The sequence below is a fragment of the Camelus bactrianus genome, chromosome 6, assembly GCF_048773025.1.
Source record: "Camelus bactrianus isolate YW-2024 breed Bactrian camel chromosome 6, ASM4877302v1, whole genome shotgun sequence".
Classification (NCBI taxonomy): domain Eukaryota; kingdom Metazoa; phylum Chordata; class Mammalia; order Artiodactyla; family Camelidae; genus Camelus; species Camelus bactrianus.
In genome coordinates this window covers 26718303-26738702 of record NC_133544.1, presented here as the reverse complement: position 1 = coordinate 26738702, position 20400 = coordinate 26718303, and the positions used below count along the sequence as shown (strand labels likewise).

Genomic DNA, 20400 nt, shown 5'->3' with positions numbered 1-20400 from the left:
CGTGTGTGAGGAGGCCCGGCAGCCAGCCACCGGCATGGGCTCTCCCTGGTGTCGGGTCTGCTCAGAGTCTCTCCTCGTTTTGCCTGGTCCTCTGGTCCTCTGAAATCCACAGACGGGCCTGTCCTCTGTTGACAGGCTGTTGTTTTGGAAGTTAAAACCCTTTCCAGCAATGCCTGCTATACTGAGTGTCATGATGCACTGATGTAAATTTGTCACACATTCTAGGAAACCTCTTTGTATGAACTCCCTGTATTACTGAATTTATCCAAGCTCCTTAGAGGACATATCCACAGAGATCCTAGAGTTAATCCACAGTAACTGATTTGAGTGTTTTAACATTTGTGTTTCCTGTGCAGGGCCCTTCAAACCACCCCTCCTTCTAGCCCCATTTTTGAGAGAGACAGACAGACAGACAGACCTTACCATACCTTACTGTTTTTTAACTGATGGTCAGATAATTCCCTTGTCTCTGTTACTTCCATTGTCTCCTGCCTTCAAAACCTTCACTTCCGTTGTAGTTTTCTGTTTCTTTTACTGTATTGCTTATTTTCAAAAACATGTAGGCGAGTGGAAGTCAAGGGCTTCCAATCATTTGTTATATTTGTGACCCCCTTTCTCTAGGTATTTATTTTCTCAGTGTTAATCCTGAATACAGACTCATAAATTTATATGGAAGAGAGAGTAGGGAATTATGTTCTTCCACACACCGAGGGGCTTCCCAATTCAGGAACTGTCTGGATGGGGAAGATGTCACTGAATGGTGACACTAGCTCGCTGAGTATTACAGAAGCCTGTTTATGATGGACTTCAGAAGCAGACCAAAGATGGAGCGAGGCTTGAGAAATCGACGGAAACATAGGAGCCATTCTTAAGGTTTGAGGTCAAAAGGATTGGTAGGAGTGGGTCCATCTCACAATTTGAAAATGCTATCTTATAGCAAAAGAAAAAACCCCACACTTTTCTGTAGACCTATTGATTTTAGTAGATATAACACAGATGGTGGGGGCAGCGATCACCCTCCAGACTCCCGCTGATCTAGTTCCTTCCTTGTCACATGTTCTCAGTTTGTGGTCAATGTTTTTTTCTACCTAATTTTTGGTGGCAATTTTCAAGGCCTGGAAGCTGGACTAATTTAATGCTTTTTCATTCATTGTCTATCAAATCATTCTGTGTGTGTGTGTTTTTTTTTCTTTTTCTTTTTTGCCAGGTACTGTTTTAAATGTTGGGCACTGCTTTCAATTCAGTAATTTAACTTCTTTCAATTCCTCACCAGCCCACTTGCACATTTCAGATGAATGCCACTTTTAAAGAGAGAATTTGTTTTAAACGAAGAGTGTTTATTTATTGGGTGTAGTGGCCTGAAAGAAAAGACAGTTCCTGCTGCTTGTTCTTAGAAAGGAAGTGGAGGTGCAGAGGTGTCAATCAGGTTCAAAGCATCATCTGAAAAACCAAAAGGTGAACCCCAGTAACTTTTCCCTAACTCAGTCTGAGTCCTTTAAGGCACACCCTGCCTCCACTCACCAGGGCTCCTGCCCTGAGATCAACAAGGCTAGTCCCTTGAGGGTCCCCTTCTTGCAAAACTAGTGCATCAGAGCTATTGGACTCATGTTTTATTGGCTTAATCATCTGATCCTGGTTAGAAATACAGGAATGAAGTTCAAAAAATCAAAATATTTTCTTGGGCACATAATATTTTTTGGAATAAAAATGATCTCAAACCTATTTATTGTACATTTAAGCTAGATTTTTTTTTTAATTTATAAATCTAAAACATGAACACAGCAACAAAACTAAAGTAATACAAAAGGTTAAGCAAAGTAAAATTTTTCTTCTCTCCCTCGGGATCTGTCTCTTTCTCTCAAGGGACTGACTGGTAAGAGTTGCTTATTCCAGAAGTTTTCTACACATACACAGATTTATATGTGTGTACATGTGTATACACACATCTTTGTACATTTCAGCCAAAGCACATTTGCAAACTGTGTTAGCTCTCTATGGCTGTATAACAAAGTACCACAAAGATGCTTAAAACAAAACACATTTATGATCTGACAGCATCCATGGGTCAGGAATCTGGGCATGGCTTAACTGAGTCCTCTGCTTCAGGGGGACTCACGAGGCCACCATCCAGGTATTGTACAGGACGGGCGTCCTATCTAAAAGCTTGACCGGGGATGAGCCACATGTAAGCCCGTTTACACAGTTGTTAGCAGAATTTAGCTCCCTTAGGGCTGTTGGACTGAAGTCTCTCAGGTCTCAGCTGGCTGTAGGCCAGAGACCACCCTTGGTTCCTCACTAAATGGTCCTCCCCATCATGGCAACTTGGCTCATCAAAGCCAACAAGGAAGGGAGTCTGCTAGCAAGACAGGAGTTACAGGTCCATGTAATGGAGTCACAGAAGTGACATCCCAGCCCCTTTGTCATATTTAGTTCATTGGAAGCAAGTCACAGTTCCTGTCTACACCCAAGGAAGAGCATTACACAGGTGCATGAATTCCAAGAAATGTGGACTATTGAGGACCACCCTGGACTCTGTCCTCTGTCTGAACACTGAACAGTAATTTCGTATTGATTATATCTGTACTTCTACATAACAGTACTCTGCAGAGGAGAATTCACTGCATGCCAGGTGATTCCTCTGATCTTCTTGCTTTATCTTTCCTTATCCCAACCATTGTAACAACTAACAAAACTTTAGGGCACATCAGTGGCAAAACAGAATCCTTATTCCAGAAATTTAATTGACAGTCAATATGAAATAAGGACCATTTGTTTATTGCAAGTAAACTAAAACATTTTTGAAAAAATAAATGGGTCAGGATATGCAAAATGCAGTAGCTAATGGCAAATAGCTAAGGGTGATCGTCGGAATGAGGAGCAGTCTGTCCAGCAGGGGTGTTGATCAGAGACTCTGGCCCTGTTGGAGCACCAGCCTGGAAGATCCTGGCTGTGCCTGGTGTTCACCCATCAAGGATGGGGAAGGGATCTGAGTGGCAGTGATGGAGGGCTCTGAGGGAGCTCAGGGCAATTACTATTTACTCACCATTAAAGACATATTTTCATCACTTATCACAGTATAAGTGATGAAAAGTGGTGAAGTAAGTTTCATCACTTATTTATCACAGTATAGCTGTACCAGCACAGGCTGCCTGAATATCACTTCTCTTATTAATCACTAACCCTTACTGAGCTCTTTCTCAAAATATAATATTTGTCATGTACAGAAGGAGAATGCAGCCAGTATTGCCTGTGACGGTCAGTGCCTAAGCCCTATGAGAGGGGCCAGTAGTGATGTGATTTATAGCTTTTTATATAAAGAGCCAACAGTAGATAGGACAGTTTATTTATTTGGCACACACTGGCATTGGGGGAGAACCACCCCTGCCCCATCCCCCCATTGTGCAGGGCCTGGCGTACATTCATGGGACCCAGACTACATGTGGAAGCTCCACCCACACCCCCTTCAAACAGTACTCGTGGATCCTGCTCAGACCTTGGAGCATGAGCTCAGAGGAGGCTCCCCAGGCCCTGGGAGTAGACATGGCTTCCTGTCTGCAGGGAATCCTGGGGTCCGTGACCTAGAGCCCAGTCTGGAACGGTGCTGTCAGACACCGTCCCCACACGTGGCCATGGAGCTCTGCTTGAGTTGTGCTACACGTGTAAAGCACATGCTGGATGTGGAAGACTTAACATGAAAAGTAAAGAACATAAAATATCTCATTAATATTTTTATATTGATTACGTGTTGAATGATAATGTTTTGAATATATCGGGTTAAATGAAGTATATTGTCAAAATTAATTTTGCCTGTTCCCTTTTTAACTTGCTAATGTGACTACTAACAACTTTAGCTCACATTTGCGGCTCCCCTAACATTTCTCTGGGGAAGCACTGGTCTAGAGGAGGAAATTGGGGTCCACTAGGGCACATGATCCTGCTGCCTAGGGCTCCTAGCCCTGAGAGGAGGAGGAGCCAGAGCAGAGCCCGCTAAAGCATTGGGTCCCAGGGGGAGCCCCCCTTGCCTGAGGGTGGTTTCGCTTTCAGGTGATGCTCATAATTAATTTGTTCTCCCACCCTCTCAAGGCTAAATGACCTCCAAATCTCACTCCCCTTGGCTCGCAGGTGGTTTAACCTGAGGCAAGAAGCTAGGCTTCCCACCCCCCACTGCTGCATCTTGATCACTTTTGAATCAATATATACACCAAGCACAGGAAGTGAACCTATTATGTATTAACTGTTCTGTTTTGAGAAGCTGTTATTCTTTGGATGAGACAGAATCCAACCACTAAGCAATTTTTTTTTTTTTTTTTTTTTTTGCAGGCTCTGAACTTCTTCCTTCCTCTCCCTTTAGGTTGGAGAACATATTAATCTTTCTGAATTGATTCTTCTAATAAGTGATGACATAGAGATACCTTTTTTGTTTGGATCCAAGGGGAGAATATTTTGCTTTATTTTCAGGGGTTAACAGAAATTCTTTTGGATTACAATACAGATCTTTTCTAAGAAAATCTACTTATCCAATCTCTAGAGGAGGAAACTGTGGACAGTCCCTTATGACTTGCTTAAGTTTAAGTTTATGTTTATGGCACATTGCTTTATGGCAGCTTTAAGAATTTACAATGAAGGCTTTAGACTTAAGGATTCAGAGTTTCAACAGAAACAATGGCTTATTTAGGAGGGTTGTTCCTCTTGCTCCTGAATAAATTTGGTTTGAGCTTATAAGTAGGAAGGATTAATGATTTAGATGTTTGAAATCTCTTTAGTTTATGGCTTCTTTTCTTATTGTGAGTAGCTAACTATTAATAACACTGTTTTTCCTCTGGAACACATAGTTGGTTTACATTATCCAGCCTCCCTTGCAGTTAGGTGTGGCCATGTGACTGAGACTGGCCAATAGGATGTTGGAGGAAGGGATGTAGTCCTGCCCACACAGTCATTTACTCTTTCTCCTTTTCTTTCTCTGCCTGTGGATGCAGAATATCCAGGGGAGAGATTCAGAATTTGCATTTTAGTGAGATCCTCAGGTAATGTGTGATACCTGTGCACATTAACATTTGAGAAACACTTCTTGGAGATGATAGAGCTGCTAGATGGAAGGAGAATGGGTCCCTACCTTGTGGCTTAGAGGAGAGCTACCCAGGAGTGCTGGCCCTTTGAATAGCCCTCTAATTGGTATGTGTACTAGAAATCACCTTTTATTAGGATTAAGCCACTGAGATGCGGGGGCTGTTTGTTACAGCCGTTAGGCTTCCCTGGCTAATATACACATAGGGTAATAGGAGCATTTTTGCACCTGTAATATATCCCCTTTTTACTAATGGGCTCTGCCCACCAAAAGGGTCTTATTGTACCTCCATTATCCAAATTATTGAATAAAGACCAAGGTAGACCTTAAAAAGTGATATGAGTGAAACATTGTGGATACTTTTTAGAAATCACCAAAATTACAAAACATTGGCAAATTTGCATTTACCCTATATATATTTTGTAAATTTTCCTCTCTCCCCCATCTTTCCATCTCTTTTTTTTCAACTGCCCCTTCACTTCCCAGCAGCACCAAAGTTAAAGGGTGAAAATTGTTCTAGCTTTCATAAAAGAGTAAGGAGATTACTCTTTCACAAAATCCCCATGGAAGCTGAATTATAGGAAGACACAGATGCAAGAATATAAATTTTAATTTCTCTTAAGTCCCTTAACTTATTTTCATTTGACTATGTTTAATTTCTTTAGGCCAACGTTGATTTCTATAGCTTAATTATACAAGTTAAAATGATAAAAAGTATCTTTTTGTTATCATGAAGGTACAATTATTTATATATTCATCTCTTTCTTTGTTCATTCCTAGTATAGAGAATAGTCCAATCAAGAATAATCTCTTGTACCCATGACAGGTAGAGAAAATTTCCCAAGGATCAGCCTCTAAGGTGTTAATAAGAGATTTACTAATTCTTTTCCTATAGATCTGGAGATGCAAGATAGTCACAAGATGGATGAGTTTATTGTATGTGTCTGTGAATAGCTGTCTGTGTTGGATTGGGTGGAGCCAATATTTTAAGCTTCATTAGAATTCCTTATATTTATACATTTTTAATTAAGAAATCTAGGTCGTTTTTGCTTATTGGCTTGCATTATGCCTAGAACTAAACTATTGAAACACCAACATGTCTAAACCTCATTATTTTCCTTAATTAGACACACATATGTGCTTATGCATGCGTATGTGCACATATATATACATGCATGCATGTATGCACATTCTCATGCCTACACATACACACATGCTGAAGACAAAAGAAAAAGGAGAAGCCAAAAGAATTTGTGCACATGTGTGTGCACGGCCACGCATATGCCTACATGTATGAGCACACAGATTCCTTCAGCGTCTTTCTTTTCAGCCAATTGTTATAGAGAAGAATGACATCTGGTGCAAAAATTCGAGCAGAAGAATGTAATACATAAGAACCCTTATTGGTAGAAAAAAGAAGACTCTTTGAGGCTTTCTGTGGATGGTCTACACTAGCAATAGATCAGTGTTTCCCAACACAGGGATCCATTCAAAGTGCTGGAGAAATTAGGTACCATCATGATAGAGGTTTTACCAAATTTTAGTTTTCCTTTACTTCTCACTTAAGATACCTTGGGGGTGATATGTGCTGAGATTTTAAGGGTGAGATGTCTCTTTCAGAAGCAAGAGAAGGAAACACCTTTTCTCTAATTTTTATAAGGCTTCACAGCCTGGTAGCGCATCTTGGCTTCATTGTTACTACGTGTAGTGGCAGAGGAGGGGAAGCAATAAATAGCACTCATAAAGTGTGAGTTCAGTTAGCCTGACCTTTATGTTGAAGTCTGAATTATTAACAAGCGCTGTATGTGCCTTTCTCATTTAATCCTTACAACAAGCCTATGAGATGGGGACTATCATTATACCATTTTGCAAAGGAGGAAACTGAGGCACAGAGAAGTTAAGTAACCTGCCCAATGTCTCTCAGCACTCTAACTCAGATCATCTGGCTCCAGAAGCCGGGTCCTCAATCATGTCGATGAGCTTGCCTACGCCTTGCGGTCATTCTCTGAGGCTTTGCGTTTTGTGATTCTGGGTCTGGCTAACTCACTTAAATGTGGAAGTTTCACAAAGATTCAGACTGCTCAGGGATATGAAAATGACTCATTGGCAGGGTGGGACTTCCAAGGAAATCACTTTCATTCCCTTCCTAATGGGCTGTGCTAGTTTGCAAAAATCAAGAACTGTGATGATTTAGGATGCATTTGAACTCTTTTAGATTTCCGTAGAACCTCACTCAGCAGTCCTTTGGAAATGATGTCATAGCTTTTCTGTATAAGCTTCTAGGGGAGGAAGCCAACGCATTTTACAAATGTTATCTTATCCTTACAACACCCTTGAGGCCTAATGAGTGGTATTTAGTTACTGTTTGGGGAACTACAAAAATTAGGTTGTGGTTTTTAAAGTTTATTTTTGTACCACTGAGAACTCACACACTTATATGCATAAACTGTCTATATAATATTCTATATTATGTGTTATATATTGTATACACACATACATATATGCAAATGTTTCATGAAACAGTATATGTGATATGCCTTGGTGTATTGCATTCTGTTGCATGCTGTTCCATTCTCTTCTACTGAGAAGAATGTTGTTTGTGACCCACAAAGCTGACTTCATTACCTACTAGTGGGATACAGCCTACAGTTTGGAAACCATGGCACTGAGGGAACTCCCCAGCGTTGACGGGTGTAACTCGGGTGGTGCCCTGCTGACACCCTTCTGATATTTTGCCACCACCACCCGCTGTGACTTTAAAACATTAGCTTTTTAAGTACATGAAAAGTGAGCAGTTTGGCATCAGATCTCGCGCTGTGTCCTAGAATCCCTTTCGCCTGCTCGGTGGATATTTATTGAATGCCCGCTGCATGCCAGGCACCAGCATTACAGCAGGGACTCAAAGAGTCACTGCACTGGAGGACTCGACCATCTAGTGGGCGGAGCCAGAGAGAAAAACAAATACATCGTGGGGCAGGTGGTGGTGAGTGCCTCTGGGGAGAGATAAAGGAGGCTGCGCTCCAGTGACGTTTCGACAGAGGGCTGCATCCCAACTCTTCCCCCCTCACCTTATCAGAGGCTTTTCTTGCTCTCAAGCAGTAGTTCTCAACCAGGGTTGACCCTGGCCTCCTAAGGGACTTCTGGCAATATCTATTGCCACAACTGGAGGGGAAGGGTTGCTACTGGTGCCTCGTAGCTAAGGACCAGGCCTACGGCTAACATTCTACAATGTACAGGACAGCACCCCACAACAAAGAATTTTCCAGCTCAGAATGTCAGTCGTGCCAAAGTGGAGAAACTTTGCTATAGGGCTGTGCTCAGGGGTCCAGGAGTAAGCATAGAAAAGCAAACTCCTTTCCCCTGGGATCCTCTTTTCTGGCCCAGGAAAACATACACCATAGCCCACCTCGGTGTCAGAATTGTTTTCCACCGAGCCCCAGTGTTATTGGCACCAGGATGCCGCCTTCATGCTTGGACTTGCAAAGGAGCCTGGCAGATACAATGTGTGTTTAGGGAGAAAGCCGTCCTGACACGGCACATTTTTCCATTCTTCTCCATTCACCTCATGCCTTGAATGGGTGATGGATATTTCAACAGGAGCTGGCCAAATGGGCTTCGGGCCTCGCAGGAATTTTATTTAAAAATACTCCATGAGCCCTAGATTCTTGAGATCCAAACCTCTGGGCAACCTCCTGCCTCCTCCCCTCAATATGATAGTTAAACAGAAGTGTCTTTATTATGCCTCTAAAAGAAAAGGAAGAACTTACCTCTTTTTGAACAGCACTTCACACGTCTCCTTCTATGCCCTCGGCTGCTAGAATTTCCCATCCACCAAGGGGTTTGAGAAAATGTTCAGGCCACCTGTAAGGAAAAAAATACCCTTTTAGATTTCTAGGGCCCCAGCCTCTGATGCTGTGCAATGGGGTCCACGGTCCAGCTCCTTCCCTGCCTCGAGTGTGTAGGAGGGACGTCCAGAATGGTGGCTTCTCCTTGGACATGTGCCTCGGTCCCCAGGGCTCCTCCTCAGAATATTCCATATAATCCGACTCTTGGGGAAATACCTCTCTGCATCTCAATATCTAGCCAAGCCTGAAGAGGACCTGGTCAGAGTGTAGGGACTGTTTGCTAAGGCTTTTGTCCTGGTCCTCACCCCTCCTGCAGGCCAGGAGCCTCCCAATTACCTGAAGATGGGGAGTGATGTTGCCTGGATGTAGCTTCAGATGACACTGACCCATTAAGCCAATTAACCACCTGGTGGCATGGCTGTGAGCCAGAGGGTCACAGTGACTTCAGGAGATGGCAGTTTTGTTGTCAGCCTTCACAGAGGCCCTTGTGCAAAATGGAATCTATCGTGTCACTGAATAGGAAATGGAAAGGGATACAGGACGTTCCACTGCTGCACAGAAGCATGGAGGCCGGAGGGCTCCCAGGCGGTCCTCTCTCTGGGGAATGCAGTAAGGGTTCGCCCGACCCTGCCTGGAGCTGTTCCAGACACAGTGGAGGGACCGTACTGTGTGCCATGGACTGGCCATCCATGAGGCAGAAGTTCTTTTGCTACTGCAATTATTAAATGTTTTCCGCAATTATTAAATGGTTTCCTGACAACTTTTCTGCTTTGAAGGCATCTTCCTCCCCCCAAAACCCTCATCTCCATCCTCTCTAAACCCTGGACAACTCTCTCGTTCTGTTTGCTGTTTTCCTACCATGCACCTGGAGCTCCTGTATTCTGGTTAAATATTCCAACCCAAAAAGGAGGAAGCAAAAGGAGGCAAGACAGGGTATGTCTGAACACACTATTGTTTTTAAATCTTTCAGTTAGTATAGTCATGTTTCATGGCTTCTATGCCGCTAATCAACTTCTCAAAAATTAGAAGCCGAGTATGGTGTATCTTATTTATAATTCCTTGTTTCATTCAGTCTGCATGCATGCATTCATTTAACACAATTTAATTGAGTGCATATTATGGTCTAGGCATGGAGCTTAGCTGGCCCCATGGAAAATGCAAAGATGAAATAAGACACACTCCTCTCAAGCAAGTTTGTGTGGAACAAAGAACACTAGTTATTGGCTTAGCAAACTGGAAACTCTCCTGGGAGACAGTGGTTTAGGATGAAACAAGGCACCACAGAAACGTCAAATGCATGCTCCCATCAGTGGGACTGGGTCAGAGATTCCTCGAGGGTGAGGGCTGTGCGGAGGTGTTGCTGGGTTGCCTGGTGGCTGGTATGTGCCAAATGAGTTGCTATTGTCATGCCGAGGGCATGCTTGAAGTGAAGGAGATGCTTTCTGGGATGATCCCTGGATGATAAGGAATTAAGGAGATTGGCCTAAGAAGATGGGCAGTGCTGGTCCCCACTCTTCCTTAATCTGGTAATCAACAAACTCTCAGCCCATGGAGTTTAGCTGAATGTGTCTGTGTCTTGACACTGTGAACTATCACTAGGAAATGCCCATCCTTGAAATAGCCTAAATGCCCATCAACAGATGAATAAAGACAATGTGGTATGTGTGTGTGTGTGTGTGTGTATGTAAACACACACATATATACATATATATAATGGAGTATTACTCAGCCATAAAAACGAATGAAATAATGCCATTTGCAGCAACACGAATGGACCTAGAGATGATCATATTAAGTGAAGTAAGTCAGACAAAGACAAATATCATATGATACCACTTATATGTGGTATCTAAAAAAAAAAGAATACAACTTTTATTTACAAACCAAAAATAGACTCACAGACATAGAAAGCATACTGTGGGGTACCAAAGGGGAAAGGGGAGGGATAAGTAATGAGTTTGAGATTAACAGATACATACTATTATATATAAGATAGATAAACAACAGGGACCTATGTATATAGCACAGGGAACCATATTCAATTTCTTGTAATAACATATAATGGAAAGAATCTGAATATATATATGTATGTATAATTGAGCTGCTTTGCTATACACCTGAAAATAACATTGTAAATCAACTACACATCAATAAAAAATAAAATTAAAAAAAAGAAGTGTCCATCTTCGCTCCCCTAGGTTACTGCCAGGGCTCCCCCAACTCCTCATCTCAGGGCTAGTTGTAAGGACATGGGATCCCGTGGAGGAAGCTCTCAGTTGAAAACAAAGACAGTAAATTCCCAGTGGCACATCTTATGTGGAGCCCCAAGTCACTGTTCAGATTCTCTGAATTCACACCTTAGAATGAGGTAGATTTTGTTGTCCCATAACAGCCAGAAAAATCCATTATTTTCAAGCACTTTGGTTGGGTGGTGGGGAAGCATGCATTTTGGAGAACCGTATTTGAGGACCTCAAGAATGCAAGGCACCGTCCCTCCTCCCACCCTCGGGGGAGAGATGACTCAGGTGTGCGTTCCTGCACGTTGGCAGACTGCAGGAAGGGGTGATGGGCGTCCTGTTCCTTAACTGAGGTTTGCTGATTATGAGCCTGCAGACCTGCTCTTATATCTTCAGAGCTCTCATACCTTCTACAGAAACAGATGCCACCAAAGGGGTGAGAATCCCCACTGGTATATAGGGTCATTCGAGGACTTGGCTGTGAACCAGCTATCCTGTGTCCTGTTTCCACTAACATGCCTTTATCCACCTACCAGACTTTTCTCTGTCTTCACAGCCAAGGAAGAGCCAAGAGTAAGCCTGAAGCTTGCTGGGAATTCAGATGCTAGGAAGATGGGTAGGGGTGGGGCGGGGGTGGGAGAAGGCTGGGAAAGAGCCAGTTTAGGGCTGTGAACGGTGATGAGTTAATAAACTATTTGAATCTGCCTGAAAATTTATCAAGAAAAAGCATTTTAAAATAGAAGAGGCTGAAAATATAAAGTGCACTAATCTTAAATCTGTCTCAGTGAACTTTTACATGCATGCACAAACACACACACACCCCTACACCTATATAACCTTCACCTGAGTCAGGATGTAGCGTGTCGATACCACCACCCTAGATGGAGCACCTTGTGCTCCTTTTCTGTCAGTAGCTCCCCAGTGTCACCATCATTCTGACCTTTGTCACCACTGATTACTTCTGCCTGTTCTTATTCTTGTGCTTCACCAAATGAACTCATGTGATATGTACTCTGGTGTCTGGCTTCTTCCCCTCAACAGAATATTTATGAGATTTTTCAATGTTGCTGTGTGTATCGGTATTTTTTTTTCAATCTGTGTACAATCCATCTTGTAAATAAACCACAATCCATCTTGTAAATAAACCACAATCCATCTTGTAAATAAACCACAACTTGCTTATTTATTCCCCTGTTGATGGAAATTTGAATTGTTTCCAATTTTTGGTGCTTTTGAGTGAAACCGCTGTGAACTTCCCTGTGCATGTCTTTCAGTGAACAAAACTCCCATTTCTCTTAGCTGTATGTGTGAGATTGGGATTACCTCTCTTCCTAAGGTAGACCTAGGTGTAGCTTTACATCTGGTTTGTTCTGTTCTTTCCAGGACAAGGGCAGGGCATCTGAAAGCAGGGAGGTGAAAAGGCTCTTGTGAGCAGGGTAAGTGGATGGCTTGTGCAGGGGCAGAAGAGCAGGTGCTGGAAAGACCCCCCCGCCCCCCAGAGGAAGCCTAATGCAAGCCCCACCTGGCAGAGAATGAGGGAGTCTCCTTAAGAGTCACCTTTTACTATGTCTAGGTTAAGGGAAAGCTGAATCAAGTGGCAGAGGGGTGTATCTAAGAAACTAGAAGATTTTTAGCCTGCTTTCCAGTTTGGTCCACTAGCGCAACACAAAATAGTTGACCTTGGGTACATCACAGTACCTCCCAGATCCTGTTTTCTCATTTATAATTGAAAAAGCTGTTCCTAAGTGACCTTTGAGCTCTTATCAGCTCATAGTTGTATGATAGTAGGTTAATTGTCAATGATCAATTCTAGTGTAAGAAGAAATCACATGAGGATTACTAACAAAAGCCCACAGTTGTTTCCTTCTGTTTTCTTAACGTCCTTCCCTGGATATTAAAAGAATCTGAAAATGTGTCCTTAGGGCTCACCTCGTCAGACCAGGCCAGCTATGCATTGCTGGTCCTGCGCGGGAAGTGCTGAGTGTCTCTCCTTTTCTCCCACTTTTTGTATCCCATCAGGGAGCACTGTACCCTGACAGCCGTCCCTCCCAGGTGCTAGGCCACTGCTCCCCCATCTCTCACTGATTCAGCCACTGCTCCTGGCTGGGCAGCTGGCTGTTCTGTCACGCTCACTGAAAACCACATCTCAGGATGGATATGGGGAGATAGACTGTCTTCTTTCATTCATTCATCCACTCACAAAGTATTTCCAGTTACAGCCACTGCAGCCTGCATCTTACACACTGAATGATCTCTGATACCTGCCCCTGCCCACTCCTAGATACAGCGCAAAAAAAATCAGCATCCCCCAATGGGCACTCCTGTATCCTAATGCTCTGCTCTCACCTTTCAGCTCAGGGAGTGGGGAAAACAGATCAGCCCCAACCTTTCCGATGCCCATCAGGAGCTGGGAAATGACCCTCCTGCCAAGGCGGGAGGGGGCTCTGGAGAAATAAGGTGAGGTCTTAGGGTTTGCTGATTCCCAGCCTGCTGGGTGGAGCCCACACTTGTGATACCTCAGGATGCTTCCTCCACCCCAACAGCTCTACCTCCTGCAGCAGGGAACCGCCCTTCTCCTCCATCTACCCTGGTCCTGGGGATAGGTGCTCCTGACCCCTCCTACCTGAGAAGTTCTAGACCTCACTGAGCTCTAGTTTGTTCTCTCTTCCAACAGCTGCATTCAAATATCTTTACAACTTGTGTTTATTGTTTGTTGAAGTTTAGCTATTTATAACAAATTATTATTTGTGATAACATAAAGGCTGTATCAGTCCATCTTTCTACTCTTGGTTCTTAGTTTTATTATCTGGTAAAAACAAACCCTTCATACTGAATAAAAAGAAAGTGGAAAACAGTTTTGCTGAGAGCCCTACTCAAGGCTGAGAGGTGCTGATGTATTAGGTGGTTGACAAATCACCCGAATTGCAGGAATATGCAACAAGACAGGATATTGATGGTGAACATCTCAGGAAATACCACAGAATATTTTTAAGGGAAAAATTCTTTATAATTTATATAAATAATTCAACATTTTGATCTTAAAAGAGCACTTGTGGCAGTGCTCTCACAGATCAAGAGAACTGATAGAGTCTGATCATGGGGAAAGTCCCTCCCTTGTGTTGGTTAATATCAGTACATAGAGTCTCTAAATATTCATGTACCGCATTTTGTCATGTGGAATTCAGCACATAAGTCTGATCTGGTGAAAGCTGAGAGAAGCTCAGTCATAAAAATAATCAGATTGTTGTGTGTACACACACACACACACACACACACACACAATAGAATACTACTCAGCCATAAAAAAGAACAAAATAAAGCCTTTCGCAGCAACGTGGATGGACCTGGAGATCGTCATTCTAAGTAAACCAGAAAGAGAAAAAAAATTCCATGTGATATCACTTATATGTGGAATCTTTTTTTAAAAAAAGACACAAATGAACTTATTTGCAAAACAGAGACAGACTCACAGACATAGAAAACAAGCTTATGGTTACCAGGGGGAAAAGGGGTGGGGACGATAAATTGGGAGTTTGGGATTTGTAGATACTAATGACTATATAAAAATAGATGAACAACAAGGTCCCACTATATAGCACAGGGAACTATATTTAATACCCTGTAATGGCCTATAATGAAAAAGAATATAAAATGGAATATATATATACATATATATATATACACAGATACACACATGTATAAATGAACCACTATGCTGTACACCAGAAGTTAACACAACATTGTATATTAACAATACTTCAATTTTAAAAAACTCAATTGGGATCTAATAGAAATAAATAAATAAATACTCAGAAAATTATAAAACAGAAATTTGGCCCAAGACACTTTTCTTGAAAAAATAGGATACTGCTTTGAGAAATGAAAAAAGACACATGAACAGATTGTTCCAAAAATTGCAAGCAAACATCTTTTTCCCTGTTCTGCAAGTTTATCTCCTTTGCTCCTTTTCTAGGGTGAAAATGTATGCTTAATCTGCGTGAGTGCCAGCCCCAGGTGTGGTGGGCATGCTGGAACCCCTCAAATCCAGCTGGTGTGGTTCAGGAGACCTATCAGAGTAGGTTTCACGTTTCAACAATTTCTGCCTGGCCATGCTGGGCTGGCAAGCGCTGCTCGGTTTGTTGTAGTGCCTGGCACACGGTGGTGGGTCCAGTGCTGAATGAATTAGCAGATACTCCCAACTGGTAAAGACAGCAGCCCTGGCGGTTAGCAGTAACACAGCCCCAGAGCAGGCACGGGAGAGCCAGCCTTGTCTGAGCCCTGCTGCACACAGAGCATGTCACCAAGGAAGCAGGGGGCACTCAGCCAGGCATTCGCACGGATAAGGTGGCAGCGGTGGGTTTGCAGGGCCTGGATCTTCACGCCGCCCCTCCCCTCAGCTGTGCTTTTAGGCTATTTGTGAATCTGAGGCCTCTTGTGTAACAGTGATTTCCAAAGTCTGGTCCCTGAACCAGTGAGATAGGGATCAGCTGGGAGCTTGTTAGCCCCGCAGACACTCGGGCCCCACCTCAGACTTACTGACTCGAACATTCTGGGGGTGGGGCCAGCAGTCAGTGTTTTAACAGACCCGCCAGATGATTCTAAGGTGCATTAAAGCTTCTGAAGCACAGGTCTGTGAGCGTGGCTGCCAGCAACCTAGCATTGCTGTCAGAAGAACACAACTTTGGCCCCATGTGTTCTGTTGGGTCTGTGCTCTCTGTGCTGGCTCTCCTGCAGATCATCTGTACTGAGAATTATTTGGGTTTTCAGAATTAGAGGTGGGGAATGAATGGGAGATTAAGAAGGAGGTCTGACCTTTTACTGGTGGAAGAATCATAAGCCAAGTTCATTTCTTCTCCATTATTTGCGTGCTGACTGAAACCGCCCAGGGCTGTGGCGATCTGTTGAAACTTCAGTGCATCACACTTCTGCTCACTTGTGAGCCGCCACTTTAGGTGTCAGCACTCAGGTAGCAGATGTGTCCCCCAGGAAATGAAATCGTAGCCCCAGTAATCCTGAGCTGGGCGAGACAAAGGCACTTCTCCACAGAGCAGCTGCTGTTGGGATTGAATGTAAGAGGTGTTCAATCGATGTTTGTGTAATTGACTGGATGGAGATGGTGCTTGAGTGGCTCACTCCAAACTTTATGAAAGACGGATGATGGCAACTTTGATCTTTGCCCTTGTGATACATGGCCTTTCTTACGCCTCTTCAGAAAATCTTGGTCTCAGTTCATTATCGACCTGGGCTGTCATGGGAGACTCTGTCTCAGAAGTGCTCCAAAGCCTCTTCTCCTGAGGCATATTTAGTCTCATCATCGATTTTAAACATTGAAAATTCACCCATGTATCTTGAATAGCCAGGATAGTTGGAATGTAAGAAATCTCCTGTCTCATAATTCTCTGCCTCTATACGTCTTAGGTACTCTCTTAATTCTGGAAAGTCTGGTCAGAGGATGGAAACTGGACATTGTAGTGTCTCCCTTCAGGGTCTCTACTGTGTTGATTTAATTAAAAACACTCTGCTTTATTTGTCCCCATTTAATAATAATTCACATCTTGGGAAGCTGTTGTTGGGACTTTTGGGTTAGGGTGGGAAAATGGGACTTCCCATCCTTGACCTTCATGACTAGGTAAGTGGCAGATGCTGGGTGGTTCTTAGGCCACCGGGGTGAGCGAGGCTTGGTTGCCTGGTGTTTTGGTCCAGGCGCTTGAAACTGCCTTGCAGACAGTGTTCAAAGCCACATCCTTCCTGACCATAAGGTGCTGACAGGACACTCATTTTTGCCATCATTCAGAGCTCTGCAAGAGAGCAAATTGCTTGCTACTTAAATGTGTTTGCCTTTGAAGAATAAAAAGCTGACTTGACACTGCTGGGATTTGAGCCTCCAGGTGTAGGGATTTGGGAAATCTTGGTTTACCATAGAATGTGGCTTAGCAGGACTAAGCTGATTCCTTCAGCATAATGTCCTCCAGTGTTAAACCCATCTGCGGTGTGTGGAGGGAAGACCTCTTCAACCAGATTGGGAATTTTTTTGAAAATATCTGAATGATATGACAAATTTATCAGGTTCCCTCTAACCTTAAAACCTAGCAAGCTATTTCTTTGACAGTCCTCCTAACAATACAAGGTTCTTTTTTTTTTCTTTTCTAACCAGCATTTGAGTGCCTTTTATGTGTCTAATAAAGGGTGTAAGAGTAGCTCCCATTACAATTAATTTGAATGACCAGGGGTTTGTCTTTATTATACAAATACACGGTGGTGACAATGAGCATGATTGTCAGTGATGAATGAGTGCATCCTCACAGATTCCTAAGTGACCAATTTACTTACTACGAAACAAGGAAAGGAAAGTGACTGAGATTTGTTGCTTTCTGCTCCTTGTTTTCCATTATGGTTCAGTTTGGATTTTTTCACAACAATTCTGAAATGAAAATTGTTCTTTACATAATGATACCAGGTTTGAGTTTTTTCCTAATTTATTTTTTTCCTTTGGAAAGAGTACAGCTTATCTGTTCTGTTAACTCCATAAACCCCACAAATTTGAAACTGCTAGATTGGTGCTGAGAGTACAAGCCAGCGGACTGTGGCTTTTTAATTCCCTGAGAGACGGTGGGTGGGGTGTTCTGGGAAACTGCCGACAGAAACCTCCATCCGCATCCAAAGTCAAGTGGAAACTTGGTCCAGATGAGAGCAAATTAAAATGTGGATGATGTTTTCAAGAAGCGAGGCATAAAATAGGGAGGCCCACACACTATTGTAGATAAGGTCTGCAACAATTTTCTAGTGTCTCAGAGGGAAAATCCATCCTGGGGAGATCTGCCAATGACTGTTTTTGGTTAAAGGACAGAATGAGCAAGATTTAGCAGAACTTTACAAAATGTATTTTGAAGCATTTTGGAAAAACATCTGGTGTTGTGGTTGACGTGTTTTTCATACTGTGTCTTATTCAGGATACATGTGAGTGAAAGAAAGAATGTTGGAGTGCCAGCCCACGTCCCATGGGCCACCCCTAGCTAGCACCTTTTTCAACCTCGTGGTAAATTCCCCATAGCATTTGATGGAGGATAGTTGCTTCTGTGGCTATGATTTTGGAAATATATTCTTCCTGGCCTTTAGCTAGGCTATTAATTACAGTGCAGAAAACTTCTCCTGTTGAATCTGATAGGATAGCCTTACATTCTGTCACTTTAAAATTAGTTTGGACTACGTACTGCAAGATATCAAGTATTCAGTGGCAGTACTTGCTTTCTGCAGGGGTCGAAGAAAGCCTGGCTTAGGTAGTTACATTGTAATACTTGAACCTGGCTGAATTGCATCTGTCCCTGCAGTCCACGCTTCTATCTTTTATATTCGCAGACTTACATCTCTCCTGCATGTAGATCCAAGACCCAGTGCAGCCTCTTGTATAATTTATATGATGAATGGACTCTGGGTCTGGCCTATTTTTTATGTTGTAGGCCTATAAATTATCATAATAATATAGGCATAATTGCCGGTACATTTTTATATCTGTCTGGTTCTACAGTGGTTTTATCATTCATTCGCTAAGAACAATTATTAATCTTCAATCCCAAGGCAGGACAACACAGTTCCAATTTGGTCCATAAATAGTACATCAATTTACAATAGGACAGGGGAAGGAGGACAGTGTGGTTTAAAGGACATAAATAATACACTAAACCCGGGAACAGGGAGGGGGGCATGCAGCAGGTGGGGAAAGAGATGGCAGAGAAGTTTAAAACCAAAGAAGAAAACAGGAAATATCACAGCAAATGTGCTTATGTCTCAAAGTAGACATGTAGAATTCTTTTCCTTCTGTGACTCTGAGCTGCCTCTCTGTGCCTGTGTGTGCCCCAGGGATCCGGGGTCTGATAAGCGTTGCGGAAGAAGGCTCTTGTCTTAGAGGATGTATTTGGTTGTGTTGGCCCAACTCTGGGTCAGTGTTCTAGGTGATCGATGGACAAAAACCCAATAATATGCCATTTTTAAGGGATTGCTTATTAGCCGTCTGCACATTTAAAGTATTTCCTACCAGTTTGCACCTTCTGTAATTTCTGTATTATTAGAGTTAGAAATTTGCCTTGGATAGGAGTTTTCAATTAAAAGCAAATTTGTCGTCCCTGTGCATTATCTCTGCACAGCCCGATCTTACTTGCCCTTTGAGACACTAGTTAGATGTTTTCTCCTTCAAGGAGCCTCTTACGGGCAGAAACTGGGCCACATTCATCTTCTTATCTTATACAGGGCTTGCCACAAATATTTGTTCAATAAATGAATGACACAGTTTACAAAGAGTCTCTAAGGCTTACAAACACTTCTTTAAGATAGTTAATTAAGCAATAAAAATACTGGCATTTAGTGATTACCTGTTCATATAGCAAAAGTAGTTTACATGCACACAAAACAAAGCCAACCAACAGACCATTCAAGGGAAATCAATAAAATGGTATAATTATTGCTAGTTATTGAAATTAGACTTGATTTATGCCTTCCTCTGAATATGTGTTATACTGACTGTGTAACAGCTACAAATAAAGGGCGACCGTTTCTATGCTTATTACAGGTATTCCTGCCTAGAAATTCTTTGTTTGAGCCAAGAGGCAGGAGACAGAGACTTGTTATATTTCTTTGTATAGTTAACCTTGGGTGGAGTAGATGCAAAAAAGCCAAATTCGCTTTTCTGTCACTTGGCTAAGTTTGTTATGGTCCTTAGCACAGGAAGATAACACACTTTTCTCCCATTGGTACCAAGTATCATTTGCACAGATGTACAATTCTGTTAAATGTATTTACATGGATATTCCTATCTATGTGTTTCTGTAAAGGACATGCTTTATTTTGAGAAAAGTCCAATTCTATCAAAATGCCCTCATAGAAAACTCTTGATAACCATAATAATTCTACCCAAGTCGTCTCAATAACACATTCATTTCCATCAGTCTTTATTACCACAAAATGGCAATACCACAAATGAAGGGTAAGACGTGGTTAACTAGTGGGGAGTATGAATTAATTGGGAAAGAAATTACAGTAAATATACATCATAAAAATTAGCGTATGTGTATGCTTTTCTGAGGTATCAACCACTTTCCAAACATTATGTCATTGATCCTCAAAACATTACTTGAGAGTACTGTTGTTCTCTCTATGTAAATGGAAGGAAGGGGTGTCTGAGGGGCGATTAGTCTTTAGACAGCTGGCAGGGAGGGTGCTGGTGATTTGAATTCAGTGCTCCTGACCCCAAAGCCTGTGC

At 42.5% G+C, this 20400-nt stretch overlaps 1 protein-coding gene across 4 annotated transcripts in view; it reads left to right on the top strand.

Moving 5' to 3' along the window:
- The window catches only part of RGS6 (regulator of G protein signaling 6), a 479758-nt gene that overhangs the window by 188126 nt on the left and 271232 nt on the right, over positions 1–20400 (top strand). The gene's annotated exons all lie outside the window — the stretch shown is intronic.